Source organism: Corvus brachyrhynchos, unplaced genomic scaffold (genome assembly GCF_000691975.1).
Source record: "Corvus brachyrhynchos isolate BGI_N302 unplaced genomic scaffold, ASM69197v1 scaffold23, whole genome shotgun sequence".
Classification (NCBI taxonomy): Eukaryota; Metazoa; Chordata; class Aves; order Passeriformes; family Corvidae; genus Corvus; species Corvus brachyrhynchos.
The window spans coordinates 2,198,205-2,218,080 of NW_008238983.1; the positions used below are offsets into that span (position 1 = coordinate 2,198,205).

General features: G+C 38.2%; 1 long non-coding RNA gene across 2 annotated transcripts in view; it reads left to right on the forward strand.

Moving 5' to 3' along the window:
• Window positions 1-19,472, forward strand: part of LOC108447771 — a 97,164-nt gene extending 77,692 nt beyond the window's left edge. The window contains exon 6 of one of the 2 annotated variants that reach the window (XR_001863456.1): window positions 16,303-19,472. This is a non-coding gene — a long non-coding RNA (uncharacterized LOC108447771). Of the gene's footprint in view, window positions 1-17; window positions 12,458-16,302 lie in introns of those variants that run through there. The other variant, XR_001863455.1, reaches the window with a different exon arrangement.
• Window positions 19,473-19,876: the final 404 nt, after the last annotated feature.

Genomic DNA, 19,876 nt, shown 5'->3' on the forward strand with positions numbered 1-19,876 from the left:
TTTTTCTAATATTTCAGACCCCAAACCTGAAACCTGTACACAGTCGTCAAGGTGAGGCTGGACCTGTGCAGTGTAGAGTGGGATAATCACCTCCCTCGACCAGCTACTGATGCTGTACTTGATGTGCCCAGGATTTGGTTGGCCGTTCTGGCTACCAAGGCCCACTGTTGACTCATATTCAACTTGTCATTGACGAGGACCTCCAGATCTCTTTCTACAGGGCTGCTCTCTAGCTTCTTGTCCACCAACTTGTATATATAACTGTGATTTTTCTATCGCAGGTGGAAAAAACAGAATTTGCTCTTGTTGAATTTCATACAGTTTGTGATTGTCCAACTCTACAGTCTATGCAGATCTCTCTGTAACATCTCTCTGCCCTCAATGGAGTCCACAGCTCCTAGTTTAATATCATCAGCAAATTTAAGGTACATGCATCCAAATAATTTATAAAAATATTAAAGAACATTGGCTCTAAAACTGAGCTTTGGGTGACCCCACTTGTATCTGGTTGCCAGCCAGATACAATGCCATTTAGCATATTTCTTTAAACCTCACCTATCAACCAACTGCTCACCCAACAAACAAAAACATATTGAAGTGACACCTCCAGCCGACAGTAAGGTATTTGTTTGAGAGGCTTCTGAACTGACTAGGCAGAAAGAAGTGAGGCTGCTAGCACCCTCATGTCCCCAGGTCAAGCCAGAAGTAAGGATGAGGACAAACCTGGATAGGCACAGTCACACTGTACCAAATATGCACACATATACACAGCTGGCCACACAAATTAAGACGGACAAAAGCACACATACAAATGGAGATAGTACAAATGGACTAATCTTATCCCCTTCTATGGCAATTCATGGTAAAGGTCTAATAATGAGAAGAATATATATATATATATATATATCTATATATATATATCTATCTCGCTCTATATATATATAATATGTGGGTATCCATATTATATATGTAAGTATGTCCTACCACTAAGAACAGTGGCTGTCCCAAGCCACTCAGCCTGTCTAGCAGTTGCTTCCTCCAGGAACCCTCAGACCACATCAGTCTCCCTGCTATTCAGCACAGATTTATGGCCACTCCAATAACTGGCTCCCAAGCCCCTTATCCTTCTCTTTGAGTATCCCAGCTTGATCCTGGCTGGCAGTCATGCACTGTCATACATACACACACAATGTGCACATGCTCTGGTCTCTCCAGCCACTGACACCACAGACAGATAGATCCTGAGGTTCTGATTCTTGGTCCCATGCTAGTTGCCAGCACTCATACACCTGTACACACACATGCACAGTGATAGAGAGTCCCTCACCCAGGAAAACAGATAGAAATGGCACTTAATAAGAAAACAGGATGGACTAGGTTTATCAGGCATAGAGTATGTCTGGACCAAGATACTGCCCAGCCACCTGTTTATGTGTGACCAGCCCCTTTTGTAATTTTACCCCTTTGCCCTATGCTTGTTCCTTGCCAAACACTTTGACCTTTCTTGCCTGTGAGTCTTCCTAATGTGACACCTAGACACTATTGCTGAGGCTCTCCTAGGACAAGCCTAACAGCAGCTGAGGCTGACGTCTCTTATTGGGGATCTCCCCCTCGTCACTGTGCCTCTGTGCTCCTTTCTGTATCATGATGAACCTTAAATCACATAAAGGCACTTTTTAAAATTAAAAAATATAGGGTTTTGTCTATAGTGATGGTTTGGCAAGCTCAGACTAATACACTTTATAATCCTATAATCATTTTACAGCACTCGTCATGGTGCCTGTCCTTCCAAGCACTGTTTAACAAAGCTACTATTTTTTGTTACGACTAACTCTATCCACTCTTGGTAGGAGATGTGGAAATACTGTGGAAGTACCTCAAAATATTCTTTACCTTAAATCAGTGTAACACATTGAATTCATACAGAAACACACTTGTGGATGTATGTGCCAATCTCCTTCAATAATCAGCTGAAGTGTTTTAGACTATTTCTCTTGTACATTACATGTTAGTATAAGCAATAGAACTGACTCAGTAACAGGTTCATAAGGGAGAAGAGTCAGAAAATCTTATTGAGTTGCCTTTGCAACTCAGAATTAAGCTCTGGGGGTCTCCACCCATTCTTATCTCCTGCAAAAATTGGAGATGATGGACTATCCCAGCTACGTATTAATAGCAGAAGTAGAAAATATGCATATATTCCGTTAAATTCATCACTTTGTTTCCACCAGAATGTAATTCAGGAGGATGAATGTCCTGTCCTAGTCAAACGAAATATCATTTACAAAGCTTCTTATGTATCCTATCTCAAGGGACAAGGCTGGTGCATTGATTAAGCTCTAGAATATTTAAATACAAAGACAAATGCATTTCATGTATAATTTGCGTTATCAAGACTCAGAGAAAATGAAGTCTTGCGTAGCTTAGCAACGCAGACTAATTTTAAAATTTTCATTTAATTATGTGATTATTCCAAAATAGAGAAGAAAATTTTAAAAATTAAAAGCATTTATATAAGTTCATATAAAAACAAAGGAGGCTATTGGTGTCTGATTCTTTTACTTTAGACAATCCATGTATGTTCACAAGTTTCATACTGTAATGTACCAGAAAGTATTTAAGGCAATAACACTGCACAATGTAGGTGATACATAAACCAGAGAATGTAATTCTGACTCCATTGACACCTGCAGGGAAACTGCTAGGTCCAGAAGAGCTGAGACACCACCCAGATCATTCAAGAGTGATAGAATCTCTTTAGCATGGCACTTTTCAAAGTAACCTATGCAAGTCATCACCACACTGCCATGTCCTTGACATATCTTTTTTTTGTAGCAGGTCCCATTTTTTGAAGACTACCAGAAAGTAACAGAGAGGAAACAGAGCATCAAAGCATTTATTGAAAACTCTGCAGTTTCCCTGGAACTCCCTAGGCTTTTCAACAAGGCAGTGACATTTCAACAACAGCACATTTCAGAGAAAGCAGGGACCCTTCTATGACATATCACCATTCCTATGGGCCCTATGCATGTCAGAAAGCTACTTGCAGAGAAGTAGCCAGTTAGAGAGTCCTGCCCAGCTGTCTCCACCAGTCATCTTTACTGCTTCTCAAAGCTTCCCCAAGCCAGCCTCAAATCTGACTTCCCCTCATTTTACATACAGGGTCATTTATTGAAAAGCCTGGACTAGGCTACATGATTGTATAAAATCAGTGCTGCCCAGATGCCATCCATCCTGTTTCCTTCAGGAAAAAAAATGTTCAAAAAATAAAAGTCATCAGCATTGTGTAGCCTCAGGGAAATATCTCCTATAGATTCTCATTGAATTTGGTTTCTCTCTAGTTATTACAAAGAAAAATAATTCTCTAATATATTTTTGAACAAGAAAAAGTGACTTCATATTTCAAGAGGCGTACACAGCACCTGGTTATGTTTCTATTTAATTAAGGTTATTTTCCTAGAGAAAGGATAAAGCATAGAATGTCACCATAATTAAGAAAATAAGTGCATCAAACTCATACATATTAGTCCCAAAGCAACATTAATGAATCTTAACAATTTTTTGAGAACCTTAGTGCTACTGGACTAATAACACCTTATTTAATCTGTGCTTCTGGAAGTCAGTGGAGCAGTGGCAAATTCTACGAGCTGGAAACATGGTGCAGCATGTTTCAAGTTACTGCTTTCTATACCTTAACTGGTGCCAAAATATTCCTATCAAGAGCTTCTGATAATTTTTCAGATGATTACTACCATTCACAAATGGTTTTAGGTAAAACTAATGGAAAGGCAATGTGACAACCATTCCTTGCTCATGTTAAAAGAGAAAAAAAACTTTTCCATCGAGTCTGTCTTTTAGGAAAATATTCTTGGTTTCTATAAATTGCTTTCTAGATGGAATGCTGATCAAGCTGTATTATTTATTCTATCTCATTTTTGCTTGGGAAATTTTGAGTTCAACTTTTCCTGAACACTCATTTTATTTTTTAATTTTTTTTAATGGTGACACACTTGTGTCATGATCATCATGTTGAAAAAATGGGAAAAAATGTGACACTTATTGAGGACACATTCCGTGTCCTGGCAATCCCAGTGAATGAAAAAAAATCAGCTGAACTGATGTTTGCTTGTATATAAGGAGATATTTCTAAGGCAGAACATCAACAAAGTGAACTGGAGAAGAGGCTGACAATCACAGATTGTGCTATACAATTTCATACAGAAGGCACCTCTGGCTCCATCATCAGCAAGTTGATAAAATTAATGAAACAGAAGGGAGAGCTGTAGACATATGTGCATCCTAAAAACTTCACAGTTGAGTAAGTTGCATGACATGGTAGTCATAGTAAGTAAAACTTTTCAAAGAAATTCTTAGACATAAAAAAGTTTGGACGTGTGTATCAAGTAAATACTACCTATACCTATATGAACAAATTAAATTCTGACAAGGCTATTTCTACACACAGGAACCCAGCTGCTAAAATGGTTCCTGACATTGTTTTGGCCTAAACTTTCCCAAACAATGCATAAACTTGCTTAAAGAATTATCAAATTGTAGACACTTTTTTGTGGCTATTCCTTGCCTATGAGTACCTCCTTTTGGATAGTTTTTTGGGGTGAACATGGGCCGTTTGTGTCAGTTCATCTCAGGAAACGGCCTCTGGTATATTTCATTTACTAATACAGTCACACACTCTATAATTCCTATTTTTTTTTTTCCTTCATACTCAATTCATCAGGGAGCAATCAAATGATCAGCCTGTGTGTCTGTCTGTCTGTTACATCCTACAGATTTCAGCCAAATTAGGTATCTGAGTGAAAAGTAAATTCCTTCAAGTTTAAAGAAAACAGGCAATCTTGTAGAGAAGTAGGACATAGAAACGCCCCCTTTTATGGAAAATCACTACACAAGTTTACCCATCACTGACAATGGAGAATGTGCATAATAGACCAACTTTGAGAAACACACTCTTGCAAAATTTGGCTTCTTTTGCCTTTCTGCCTACTGAAATATTCATTGGTTATTTGTTCCAGTGTCCTTGAAAAAAGTAGATTTAGACTCTCTAATGTTTCATTCCCCATTTCATTCTCTCCATTTTTGCCACCTCCAGGCATTTCTGTCTCTCATGTTGCTTGGGATTATTTCCAAATCAAGACATTCTTTGAGATTCTAAGGAAATGGCATTTTAGGGAGCTATAGGCTAATAACTAAGCTCTTGTGTAGACAGTCCTGTGGTAATTTAAGGGAAACTGTGACAATGATTGACTTGTGATTTGTCCTTAAGATGAATGGCACAGATAGCGCCTGTGCTGTTCTAAACAAATCTCACAGTCTGGGCCTCTGCTTGAGTTCACAAATTATTCTTTATGGATTTTCTCTCATAGGAAAGAATCATAGAAATTTTCGGATTGGAAAGAACTTTAAAGTTCATCTAGTTCCAACCACCCTGGGCAGTGTCACCTTCCACAAGACCAAGTTGCTCAAAGTCCCATCCATACTCAAGGTCTATGACTGATGTAATGCTTAATCACATAAAGCATGGAAAAATATTCTAAAAAGATAGCAAGAGGGAATCTACTTCATTTTTCTGTCCTAACTTTACCTGTGTTGATTATCAGAGAAATTTAATTCATGTATTCTTAGAGACCTTCAACAGCAGAGACAGTACAACCTGCTCTTCCCCTATCAACTGTGCTTCTGAAGTGCTTTCTAAGGTGAACATCCATGTAGCACTGCATATGCTGGGGAGTCTTACTATTTCTCTCCCTCAATTATTAGCTCAACAGAACAGTTACTGATTTTACTGAATATATTCTCTCTGTTGGGAAAAAAAAATCCTTTAAAGTTAATAATGGGACAGCTATTATATTGTTGTAAGTCCTGAGTAACTCCTGTAAGTTTGCAATCATAGAATAAGAGAATATTTAAGGTTAGAAAAGATCTTTAAGATTATCAAGTCCAACTGTCAACCTAGCACTACCACCATGTTAATCATTAAATCATGTCCTCAAGTGCCATATCCCCATAATTTTTGAACACCTCCAGTAATGATGACTCCACCTCTTCCCTTCTCAGTCTGTTCCAATGATTTGCAACCCCTTCCATGAAGACATTTTCCCTAACAACCAATCTAAACCTCCCCTGTTCCATTTTGAGGCCATTTTCTCTTTTCCTGTCACTTGTTACCTGAGAGCAGAAGCTGACCCCCGCTGTGGAGAGGCAGTTGGGAAGCCAAGCGGAAAGTACTGCAGGTATGGATATCTTGACCTTAGTGGGACAGAAGCCATGGGAGTGGCAGACATGTCTTTGAAGGACTGAGTAAAAGGAATGTCATATATTACATTGTGTCTTGCTTTAGAGAAATAATGCAAGATGATAGTTAATTAATGTTGCTAGGAAACGTGAATGTTGTGCTCTTTACTAAGGGAATGGAAAGTTTTGTTTAAAGGCTATAAAGGTATATAAGCCAGGCTGCAGAAACAATAAATTGGACTTTTGCTTGCACTGAGCTGCATCCCGTCTCTCAACTGCCACATCCCCCTCACCGCAAACTCCTTTCAGGTATTTCCAGAAACTTAGCAGGTCTCCTTTGAGCTCCTTTTCTCCAAGCTGAACGACCCCAGCTCCCTCAGCCACTTTTTATTAGACTTGTTCTCCAGACTCTTTACCAGCTTCGCTGCCCTTCTCTGGACTTGCTCCACCACCTCATTGTCTTTCTTGTTGTGAGGTGGTGGAACTGATACAATGACTTGCAGAAGTACAAATGAGAAAATACTGTGGCCTGAAGCTCTAGAATGTCAAATTTCTTTGTATGCAACTATTGAATGCATGTTAAAAGAGCGTGTCAAGAAGTTATAATTGATATCAAAGTGCTGTTTTTCACCTAATTTGTCTCACTTTAGCTACTTACTATGAATGTCTTATCTATGGGTCCTTATATTTAGAAAAAAGAATTAGAAATGTAGATAAAAAGCTGCACAGCACTCACATTTTGGGGAAAAAATACTTTCCAGCTGCATTTGCTTTAGCCTCAGTGGGACACTGAGACACTTGTCAAAACCCAACAGGCATACTGAGCTTCAATGATTCATAGGATTTAAATTACTTGCTCTGGGGGAAATCAAATGTGCAGGAGACCCCACAGGGTCCCACCATCTAATTAAAGGGAGCTTTCTTCTTGATCATCCTCATGTAAATATGTAATAAGCCATCAGACTAGAATCATTCTGTTTACACATGATCTGCCAGTCAGGAAGATCAATGATGAGAGCAAGCGCTTTATATTTATCTGCTGAATATGTTGCAGATCATCTAACAGATTTCTTTATGAAGACTTGGATCTCCATATGCAGGCTGAGAAGCCTGGAGCAATTCTGAATTCTCTTAAGATGACATTTTGAACAGGGAGATAGATGCTCAAGTTAAAATCTAGGAAGATTAATTTTTGGACATAAACTGTTTTATTCTGTAGAATTCTTTTTGTTGTAGTCCTGCTTCTTTCCAGAATCAGATATCATGAAAAGTACTCCTTTATGCACAAACATACATGTGATAAAGACTTTATCTTTAGCACTATATTTTAAACATGATGCTATCAGCACCAGCCATTGAACTAAATGAAAGCAGACCACTCTCTAGCCAAATGACATAAAGCAAATGATTTTACAGTGCCAGGGCAGTAGGATCTGTTCTCAAACAGTGCTGCTGTAAAAAAAAATTACATTGATTTCATATGTCAGCAGAATTGTATGTGTTAGCATATTTGCCTGTGTTTGAAAATTGTGGCTTTAAACTCTTTAGAAAAGAAATAAAAAGTTTTTGTGATAAGTCAGGAAGAAAATTGATCTAATGTAGAATTTTATAAATGTTGTATTTTTTATTAATTTATTATTTTGAGGTAATCACTGTACATAGAGCTACCAACAGCTAATATTCATCTGCTTTTTATTGCTTCTCCAGCTGCCTTCTTATTTCAGTTTATTAGTTAAACTTTATTTCTGATTTTATCACCACCACCCGACTTCAAACTGTTTTTTGATACTCTTCCCTGCTTTTTGTATTTTCCTTTTCGTATAAACAGGAGTTTTTCTCTTTTCCATAACAGCCAGAATTTTCTGAAAGGCATGGAAAACCAACAAGTGAGGCCCTTTTTGAAGTAACCACAAAGGATTATATGAAGTGTGAATGATACTAATTAGATCCTGTAACTTTAAAACAGTTTGAAAATCTGTGAATTTCTAAAAGCAAAATAATCGCCTTTCTTCTTAGTCTGACTTTCAACCTTCAGTGATTAGTCTTTATTCTCTGTAACCAAAGAAATAAGTTCAGATGAATAAACACAGTATTTAGCATTTTTATTGGAGAGAACTGCCAGTTCTTTGATGTAATCTATTGTTAAATTTTTTGCTTTGGTATTAGAAGATGTGATTCTTACACCAAACCTCTACTCTTGCTCTCTATATCTTGCTTTGTTTTAGCAGAAAGACTCAGCTGAAACACAAATTTTTTTCATTAGTGAAGAAATTTCCTTAAAGGGTATGAGGACCTACATTAATATCATCAGTAAAACAGGAGGTACACTTACACATTTTTTTCTTACAAAACCAAAAGGGTGTTTGCTCTTATCTTCCTCTGGAAAGCGGAATTCCCTAACGTACACTACCCAGACCAGACTGTATCAACAAAATTTTTCGTTTAAACACCTATGCATTTGAGAAGACAGCTCAGACCAAGAGATCAAAAGGAAAGGAAATGGTGCAATTTGAAAAAGGGGAAATTTATGTTAGATATTAGGAAAAAATTCTTTACTGTGAGGGTGATGTGGCACAGGATTACGTTGCCCAGGGAGGTTGTAGATGTCCCGTCCCTTGCAGTGTTTAAAGCCAGGTTGGAAAAGGCCTTGAGCAACCTGGTATAGTGGGAGGTGTCCCTGCCCACAGCAGGGGAAGTTGAGACTAGATCATCTTTAAAGTCCATTCCAACCCCCTGACATTCTCTGATTCTATGAACTATGTATAATTAATACTTACATTAAAAATAATGGCACATATCTTCAGTCAAGTCTTTGCAGCAGTCAGCCTGAAGTGATGAGTCTTGCTGTATTTTGGTGCCTTTCTATCTATCTTTAGAGACTGTTTACAGGATCAGTCCAGTGACAGGTATCTAGGGGAAAAATGCACAGTTAGGACATTCAGGAAATATTACCCCAAAATAAGAAATATATGACCATTTAAAAAATTCTACATTAGATCCGTTATCTTCCTGACCGATCTCAAAAGCTTTTTGTTTCTTTTCTAAATAGCTTAAAGCCACAATTTTCAAACACAGGCAAATATAAAATCTTTTTTCCTTGAATTTCCTTGTTGTTCATTTTTCCCCTCAGGTGCCTGTCCATTCAACTGGCTCAGGCTTGGAAGGTAGATGGGAAGGCACCATGACCCATTGCTTCATGCCAATTGCTGCCAAGCATTGATTGAATATAATTACTTTTCTCCTTCATGTTAGATTGCTGACATATTCCTAACATTTTACTCACTTCATACCACTTCAGAACAATCTGTAGCACCCAAACACGTGAGCTCAAATACCTTCCAAAATGTGTTTCTAGTTCAAGCTGCAGTCAGAAGAGAATGAACAGCAAAAGAAAGAGCCATGTTACCACAGCACTTCTCACATCATATCTGAGCTGATAAAACCTGCTGAAAACACGTACAGCCTTCATACAATATCACACCAGATTACTTTTGCAACTCAAAATACGGCTGAATGCATCTGCTAAACATATATAATGTAAATCATATTCTTGATTTCAATGTTAAAGACGTTCTTGGTAGCTCTCTGAATTTCAGATGCAGAGTCATCAATTTTCTGACTCTTAATTCTAGTGTCACTCTCAACTGTGTCTTCATTAGTGGCTTCTTGCTGCTGTGACGTGTTGAGCCAAACTAAACTCTGTCTTCCTCATGTCTTTTGATCTGGGATCTTTCTTCTCATATTACCTATCTAGTTGACTGGGTCAAAGTATCATCATTTTGCCTTTCATATTCCAGTTCTCATTTGCTGGTCTGAAGGAGTCTTCTGAAATCCCTGTTTTCTTAGCAGCCTCCTCAGTACAAATAGTACTGGAGGAAGTTTTACTTCTTCAAGTGATTGCATAGAGCACTGACTTGTGCTGAGTCCTACAAACTTCTGATTAACCTTCCTTTCAGAGTTTCATTTTACTGTAGGCTTTTCTGATGCCTCCATATTGAATCTGGTCTTTTGTGCTACAGGTTTGATCCAAGCAAGCCTGATGTTACAACAGGAGCCCCACAAAGGGCAATGTTTACGAACAGTATTGATTTATGTAAAAGAATTTTTCATTAATCCTCTTGAATAACTTATGCAAGCTAGCAAAAATCAGAACAAATAATTCTGGTTTATTTATAATTTCTTCTAGATATAGTTAGCAAGATACACCATCATAATTTCTATATCATGCTCACAAGACACACATTTCACGTCCCTGTACCTGTGCTAGTAATGCCAAAGGGGTCATTGGTTCATTCATCCATTTTAAGGTCATGATGAAGGTGAATGTGATGAGGGGAAAGAAAAAGGGATCCTGCTTAAAACGCAGAGCATAGATTCAGCTTAGCAAAAATTCACTGGAAGATAGGAATTTGCCTACATTTCCTGAACCGTAACATAGATTCAGGGCCTAACTGGAGCCAATGAGAAGCACTATAAAAACATGTCCTGAAGAAACCGCAAAATGGAGTTCAATAAATCAGAATGTTGAAGATGGAACCATTAAAGCAATTGAAAGCTGTCATTAAACCATAAAACAATTGACACTAGGCTTAGAACCTCTTATTATGCATGATCGTTTTCCAAATAACAAAACTAATTTTACACATCATGCTACTGCATTTAAGTCAGTTACTGACTGGGAGATATGAGGAACTGATTTAATGTGCACATATTATTTCACAGCTGTTTGCTTAAGGGTTTCTTTTATCTTGCTACAAGCCACTGTCAGACAGAATATTGGCTGTGGGTCAGAACCATCAGGCCAATTTTTATGAGTCTAATTTAACAAACATTAATTTATAAATGCATTGTATTTTTATTTACAGGAACTTAGATTAAATATTTATCTTCAAATTTTACAGTAACTTTGCCATGGAGGAAAATGAGCAATAATGATTAATGGCACAGAGCATGAAACTTTTTCTTGATATCTCCAGTCTGATTAGTATTTTTTTTCATTGAACTTCAGAGCTCTGTGAGTACAAAAAATCAACTTTGAGCTCACACAGTTTGTTGCAGAAATGGAAGATATATGTCTAGAGAAGTTGGTGGAATGGTATCTCCTTGTGTAGACACTCTACAAGGACAGAGGTCAGTCCCTGACCCAGATAGTAATATACACTACAGCTGCAGGAAAAAATATGAATGCAAGTTATTTAGTATCATTATTTAATTTAAAGTCCTGCCAACAGACTGCTAATCCTTCTTGAATAAATTTGTCCTATGCTCATATTACTAGAGGCGATTAATTATACAGTGTACAAGCTGCCTCTATAAAACACTGTCGTAGACCTTCTCTATCCAGATAGCTTCCAGCTCCCTCTTACATGTCAAAAGCATGAATGAAAGGATCTCCAGTACACAGCTGTCACAGATATGAGAATAAATTACTCTTTGCCCTGTGCTGACATCCCAGCTAGGGAGACAGACATTGAAGAAATACTCAGTGGTGTGTTGGGGCCACCAACCTGGTTCAAGTTTGTCATGGTCATTTCTAGGTCTTGGGGGCAGGCTTGCCTCCCAATGCAGCTACACCTGTGCAGCTTTGGGAGCCTGTGAGACAGGATGTGATTGTTTGCTCACATAAACCTATAAACCAGGTGAAGTCTTATGTTCACTGGTCCAGATTATAGGACCCAACTTGAGAGGGTCTGAGAGGTCCTTTGATCACCTGCATTTTTGAAAGTCATGACTTTCCCAAAGATTGTACTATAGGATACTGGGTTTCTGTAACTCTCATGAGAAGATCTGACTAAGGCTGTGACACCAAAGAGTCCTTGTTGGTATATATTTTCCTGTCTGAGGAGAAGGACAATGTTAGTTTGTTTTCTAGACTATGTAGAACTTCGCTTGCTATGTGTCAAAAGGTAAGTATAATTAATTGATCTAATTTTCAGACTACATTGAAGGTTCTGTAATGTTATTCTGTATTAATTACAGCATTTAAATGAAATTTGATATTGAACAACAAAAGTTTTATATAATTTAGTTACATTTGCCTTGTAATTTTATTCATGGTTTGAACCATTTTCAGCATATGACTGGTTTTATCATTTTAATTGCAGGGAACAAACTGCTGCAGTAGACCAGGAGTTGGCACAGCTAGAGCATTGTCTAATGTTTTGGCCAACCATGCATGAATATTAGTAAAGCCGAGCTTTCAGAATTCTCTCTCTCTCTCTTAAATAAGTGTTTATGTATATATATTTGGATATATAAACACAAACATATAAACATATACATATATATATGTACACTTACATATGCATAAACCACCTATACATATAGTTTTAAATATATATATATATATAAGATATATAAGTATGATGCTTTCAAAAAATAAACAATCCTAAATACACTGAGGACATTTCATATTTGAAGATGTCATTTGGAAAACTACCAGTAAACATCCAGATGCCTCCTTCAAAAATAATTCAGATACTAGTGGCAATGTCTGGCAAGATTACAAGCTTCAGAGATACTGTGTTTTTAGTGGAAAAAATAAGACACATCAAGCAACTTTGTCCTTGCATAATCTATTTGTTTGTCTCTTTAATTTAGTCCAGCTGTTGCATTCTAGCTAAGTCATAAAAATAAAAATAAATAAATTTGAGCTTAACCTTTGTTGAATTTAGAAAGATTTTGAATCTTTCTACCTGCCTGGTAAACATTTTCTGTCATAAGAATTCAAATTGTGAAAAAGCTTAGTTAAAATTTAAACAATTAAAAAAATAAAATAGATAAGTTTTTAAAAGGCTTGTGTTTGCAGTGTGTATAGAGGTTGAAAACCCTATGAGACCTCTTATGTCAGATGGAGTATTTGAGAAGTAAGAAAGAGTCAAATTCTCACTGCAGGTGAGATGGGTGCTTCTAGGTGAGGGTATGCAGGAATCAGCAGTGAGAGCAGCCGTGCCTTTGCCACAGCAGTTCTTTCTCACCTCTCCAGGGGAGAAGGGTAGGGAGATTGACAGGACCTTCTACCTTCCCCTTCCTACTTCCCCACCAGCACCCACTGCTGCAGCAAGAGCATGTTTGCATCAAGCACTCTGCTAGCTCATAGGGGATGGGGATGGGCCTGCTGCTGTCAAAAAGTACTCACTAAAGTCTGTGGGGGACACAGTGAGAAAGGAGGTGTATGGTAAGGGGAACCAGCATGCAAAATCTGGGCCACCACACCATTCCTAGGGCATACTGCAGAAGAGCTTGGCTATAACAGCTCATGAGTTTGCTCAAGGTTGGTAGGACACAAAAGTTATTTAAACCTATGGCACTTCTCATTTGGCAAGCTGCAACACTCAGGGAGAACTTCAGTCTTTTACAGTTATTTCATTCTGAAATCTCTGTGCCAAGATACTCAATAACTCTTAGGCAGCGCTGTGCTGCCATATAATGTTCTGCAATATAAAAGAAAAAACAAAGAGGACAGTTAAATAAAATGGGGTTGAAAAGAAACCATATGGACAATATAGTAAGTTTTATTTCAGATTCTTTATTCTTTCAACACTAAACTTAGAAAAATTATTATCCTCTTGAAAAGCAGTAACTATGCTTAGTAGGAATGGTGCTTTGCTTTAAACTTGTAGTGATCGGCTGTTTCAAGCCCCACTGAGGTAATGTAACTAAGGTTCTTATTAATAGATACACTTAAGAAAATGCATAAGGAGAAGATAGTAAGAGAAGGAAAGAATAAGAGTGGGGGAAGCCACAAATAAAAGATTTGATAGATTAATATGCATTCAGGTTCAGGTGGGAAAGTCCAGGTACCTCCCCTGGGAGGGGGGTTTTACACTGTCTGATGTGACACTCTGGATCATGCAGAGTCTTCTGCTGGAAAGCCACAGATATGAATCTGGGGGCACTTTGAGGGTCTTTGATGGTTTATAACCCTTTGTAAGATATAACAGCTGTTTCTCAAGCCTGTGTAATTAAGCCAGTTATGCCTTATCAGAAGAGATGAATACCCTCAGGCCTACATGTGCATGTCCCAATACCTCCTGGGGGAAGAGGGAGAGGGGGTGGGCCTTAACCGAAGGGAGGACATTAGCATGATGAAAAGCATTTTCCCACCTCACAGGATCTGCTTTTTGCCAGCCTTTTCCCTTATCTGGTTTAAAAACCTGCCTGTTGCTAAGCAAAGATTGGTTTGTCCTGGTCATCCTCTGGTGGTGGATGCGCACGGCCTCTGCACCTGGACTGTTCTTATGGAGATCAGAGCTTTTGACACCACGCATCCAAAACCTTCTTCTTTGGTTGGGGGTTGCAAACCTGGCCTCAGCAAAGCACCTGCTGCTTTTGTCAGTGGCCAATTGTTTGAATCATTAACCATTAACATTTCAGTCTCTCACATGGGCCAGCCTGCAAAGTCTTGATTCTGAACCCAAAGATGTTCAGGAAGCTGAAGAAACACAGCCCCAAGAGTGGGTTATGGATGGTTAGCTGCTGATGTTAAAAATAGTCTTGTGAGTGTTTGGGATTTTTTAAAAAACTGTAAAATGGCAATTTTTAAATCACAGTATGTCCACTAGGAAATTCACCTGCATATTTAGTACATCTTGTTGATGGTTTTGATTTTCTGCACTGAAACTTGTAGATGAATGTGGAATTTCTTATGCAATCAAAAGTCATAGTTCTACAGAAACTTGAACAGTTGTTGGAGTTTCCAAAGGCAAAGAGTATCAGTGACATCAGAAGGAATACTAAAGGGGTAAAAGTTATACAATGTGGATATGAGAATATTGCTCTGGGAACAAAAGTACTTCTTAGGTTTGGGGATGTCACAACTGACCTAATTCATGAATCTCAAAATCAATTTCAACCTAACATTTTTTGACACTTGTATTCCAAAACTCACATTTAGAAGGAAAAAAAAATTAAAATATATGATTGTCACAGATTCTATAACTCCTGAGGATTTCTACCTAGTGATAGATGTTCAGCCCTTCTGAAAATCAAAAAATAACTGATCCCTCGTGGGTGTAAGCTTTTTTTATGGTTTAATTTTGAAACAGTGCACAACATCCTTTGAATTATCAGAAGTCAGCCAAAAGAATCCACTGCCCTTTATCTCAGCCTTTCCTCCCTCTCATTCTAATGCTTTGATAAATCAGACTCATTTAGAGACCAGAGAGGAAAGTGGAATACATCAGGATGTCTCTGTATTTACAATCCCACATCTTCATGCCCTGGCAGCTCAATGCCATTCTTCAGAAATAAGACAGCAAAGAACAGATTGATTTTCTTTTTTTTAATTGCATCCCTGCCAAGACCCTATTGGGAGGAAAAGAGGTATGGACTCAGGGTTTTTCAGATGCACTGACACAAGCTTATTTGTCAAAGATCAAATCTCCAGTGAACAGCTTGCTGCAGCTTTTATTTCCAAGACTTTGATAATAACATCAAATTGATGTTGCATTGGTGTGCACTGAGACAGCAAAGAAAATTTCAGAGATATTTGGAAAAGTACAGAAAAGGACAGAAAGAGAAGAGGGAAGAAAACTGATGTTTTTAAACAGCTTAAAGACAAATGTGTAATACTTTTCAAGATATAGTGCTGAACAATATGCTTTATCAGGCATAATGCAGAAAAAACTAATTTGAGAACAGCTATACTCTTGATTTGTTTCTTGTAAAAGTTTAACTTTCTCTCTGTAGAATGACATTTCAAGACATTAATGAATGGCTTGACACTCAGGAGTATGGTTAAAAAAAATCACACATTTGCCAGGATTTCAAGCAAGATGTTGTCATCCCTACAAAGGCAAACAAAATCTGTCAGCAAGAGTTGTTTTGGCGGGGATGAATGACTAAGGCCTGTAATTCTTGACAATGTTTTCAATCAGAGGGGAATATTTTTAAGCTTCTTAAGTGTGATTCTGCTAGCTAGAGCATCTAGCTAGTCTTGGGAGCACTAGAAAGCCAAATGCCATGTCCCCTAGCTGCTAGCATTTATGAAATATGTAATTCCTTTAAAATATATTTTATGTCTCTCCTCTCTCTTGCATCTCCTTTTAGAAAACAGGGACGACTACCAAGGAAAACTGAAACTCTCCTCTCTGCACTTTCAAAAGTATGTTATAACCATTAGGCCATATTTCTAGACCACTTGACTTCCCTCTCACCTACCTTGAAATTGTGCTGCTGCTAGTTAACAATACTAATCTCAATGAGTCAGGCAAAAGCAAGCCTCGAAAAACATCGTTACTGCTCCCAGCTTCCACTGAAGACTACTACTGCAATTATGAATCTCTAGCTCTATTATTGTATTCAGCATCTTTGACAGGTTTCTATACCTCACTAATACACATAGCACTTAACAGTGAGCAAGACAGGGGCAGAGGGACTGTAGCCCAGATGTGAAGAGGCAAAGACAATAAGGAATCTCACAGCTCACCCCTTTTTTCTACTCTACACTCCTCCTTTTGTCCAGCTTTCATTCTGCAAGTGCCACTTGATACACAGTGTGTACCAAAAAATGCTTATTTTAGAATCTGTAAGTTAACAATAATATACCCATCTCTCAGCTAAGGGACTCGGTTTCTTTGAAGGATTTTATACTGCAAAACTAAAACTTCCCATTGTGTTGGTTTTGCATGGCCAGGTTTCAATAGTGAGATGGGGAGGCTACAGGGATGGCTTCTCTGAGAAGCTGGCAGAAGCTTCCTCCATCTCCAACAGAGCCAATGCCTGCAGGCATTGACCTGTTGCTGTACAAGGCCAAGCCAAACAGTGATGATAGTAAAGCCTCTGGGATAACAAATTTAAGAAGGAAGAAAAGTTATTGCGCGGATGCAGTTGCAGCCAGAGAAGAGGTGAGTGCGAACATGTGAGAAGAACAACTCTGCAAGATCCAAGGTCCGTGCAGAAGTGGGGGGGTTGGGGGTGCTGAATGAGGCAGAACTGAGATTACCCTGCAGCCCATGGTGAAGACCATGGTGAAGGAGCTGCAGCCTTGCAGCCCTTGGGAGTCAGTGGTACAGAGATCCATATGCAGCCCATGGAGGAGCCCCATTCTGGACCAGGGTTTTAGATGCCCAAAAACCAGATGTGACTCCGTGGGAAACCTGGAACAGGCTCTTGGCAGGATTTGCAGAACCATGAAGAGAGAAAACCACCTTGGATCAGGTTTCCTGGAAGGAATTTTGCCCCTCTGAGGACCAGTGCTGGAGCCTGTTCCTGAAGGACTGTACCCCATGGAAAGACACCCACAACAGAGCTGGTCCTGAAGAACTGTAGCCTGTGGGAAGGACTCACACTGGAGAAGTGGAGGACTGTCTCCTGTGAGAGATGGTGAAGCAGGTAAAGGACTCCTCTCCCCGAGAAGGGAGCAGAGGCAGAAACAACCTGTGATGAACTGACCATAACCCCCACTGACTGTCTCCATACACCATGCGGTTGAAGGAGTTAGAGAACTGGGAATAAAGTTCAGCTGAGGAAAGAGGGAGAAGTGGGGTGAAGGTGTTATTAAGATTTGTTATACTTCTTATGATCCTGGTCTAATTTTGATTGGTAATAAATTCAACTCATTTTCCCAAGCTAAGTCTGTTTTGCCCATCACAGTAATAGATGAGTGATCCCTCCCTGCCCTTATCCCAACCCATGGACCTTTTGTTACGTTTTCTCTCCCCTGTCCAGCTGTGGAGGGGGGTGATAGAGTGGCTTTGGAGGGCACCTGGTATCCAGCCAGGGTCAACCCACCACACCCAGTAAGTGTATGCACTGTCCCAAGCAGGGGTGTAAACACGAGTGCACACGCACACAAACCAATTACACACCAGTTACACACTCATAACTGGTGACCCAATCCAGGCCTTTTCTATAAGCATGAATACCACTGAAGCAAGGAGAGGGACAATCAAAGACAAATAAATATTCAGGAACTGTCATCAAGCATCTTGAGAGCTTTCACATGCTCACACGTGCAATTCAAACATGTGACAGTATTGCAGATAATAATCCCTTCAAACTATAAAAATAAATCAAAAGACGGATGAGTAATTCTCAATTCTCAATTCTCAAATACTTCAAAAATCAATTAAAAAAATTCAAATTCAGGATAAATACTTTAAAAAAAAACATTAAGAGGTGCCATGGGAAAGAGGTCTCTGTGACCTCAGGACTTTGAAAGATGCTTGTAATTCACTTTTGTCCAAAAGACTCTTTGTTGGTGGTGCTTTGTTTTATTTTTTTAAATTTATTTTATTGTGAAAGCTTAATAGGTCCTTGCCATTTTATTTTACAATGTATGTTCACTCATTTTTACTGGTATTACTGCCATTAAAATTCATGAAAATGTAGGCATCATCTGCCAAATGTGACCCACATTTTTTTTTCACAATCTTTACTTGAGTGTGATACAAACTCAAAACCACAGCATACATGATCCACTTAATAGAGGTCCTGCATAGAAAAGCCGACAATTTATTGGTAGATCAGTAGTCCTGGGATGGATATACAATGCTTTATGAGTTTTCCAACTACAGAAAAAAGCTGTTCAGAAATATCAAGGTATGTTTTAGTGTTTGTCCACTTACATGCTTCTTTTTGTTCTGAAACCAGTGTTTTCTGATTTTCTAAAACATACTTCCTCTTTCTCAGCTTCAGTTTAATTACATTGCTGCAGAAAAATTGTCAGATCATTCAAGCAGTGGAAGAATTATGCTGGATTGAAGATTAGGCTTTTCACTCGGGGAGCCTGTCATCACTGATACAAGCCTGAAAAGATGAGGTGCCCACATAGGGTTGAAACAATAAAGAGAACCAGATCTAAACATAAACATACCAAATGACTCAAATTGGGTAACTCTGACTAAAGAAAGATATTTATGTTACTCTGATTATTTATCTATTTTCATAGGCAATTAAGTAGAGCAATGCCAGTAAAGAGAAACAAGGACAAGAATATGGTTACCTAATGATTAAGAAAGTGAATTTAAATTGTTTTTTATACAGTGGGAAGAAAATCAGCTGGTTTTACACACAAAACTAGATTTTCTAGAATGAAAACTACACTCAATATTTCAATTCTTATTAAAAAAAAAAAAAGCTCCTTGCAAAAAAGGTAACCAAAATTATTCTTCCCATCTTTAGCCTAGATCTGATTTGGTGGTGTACCTGCATACTGTCCTAAAAGTTGATACCTGGAAATTAATTTATCTTCAAAATAAAATTAATGCTGAATTTTGCAGAAGACTGGAAGTAATTCTTTGCTCTACCTGTATACTTAGCTTTTCAGCATAAATAAAAAATAAACCGAGTCTCAGTTGCAATATCTCAAAAAACTACATTTCTTAGTTCAGATGAGGAAATGTTTTAGCTTTATCATATGCTTTGAGAGATCTTGAGTAGGTCAGAGGACTGTTCTACAAGTAAGAGAACATAAAAGAGATTCAGAAACTTTTTATGTAGAGAAATATTTTCTCATCTCCATACTCAAGGGTTTGTAAACTTAGATTTGTAGAGATTTCATGAAGAGGAGTCTTTTGAGACACATTCAGAGCTATCTGAGTTAGACAGCCATGTAGATTCATATTTACCCACATTCATATTTACCCTTATTTCTAATAATTTAAAATCTAGTTACAACAAA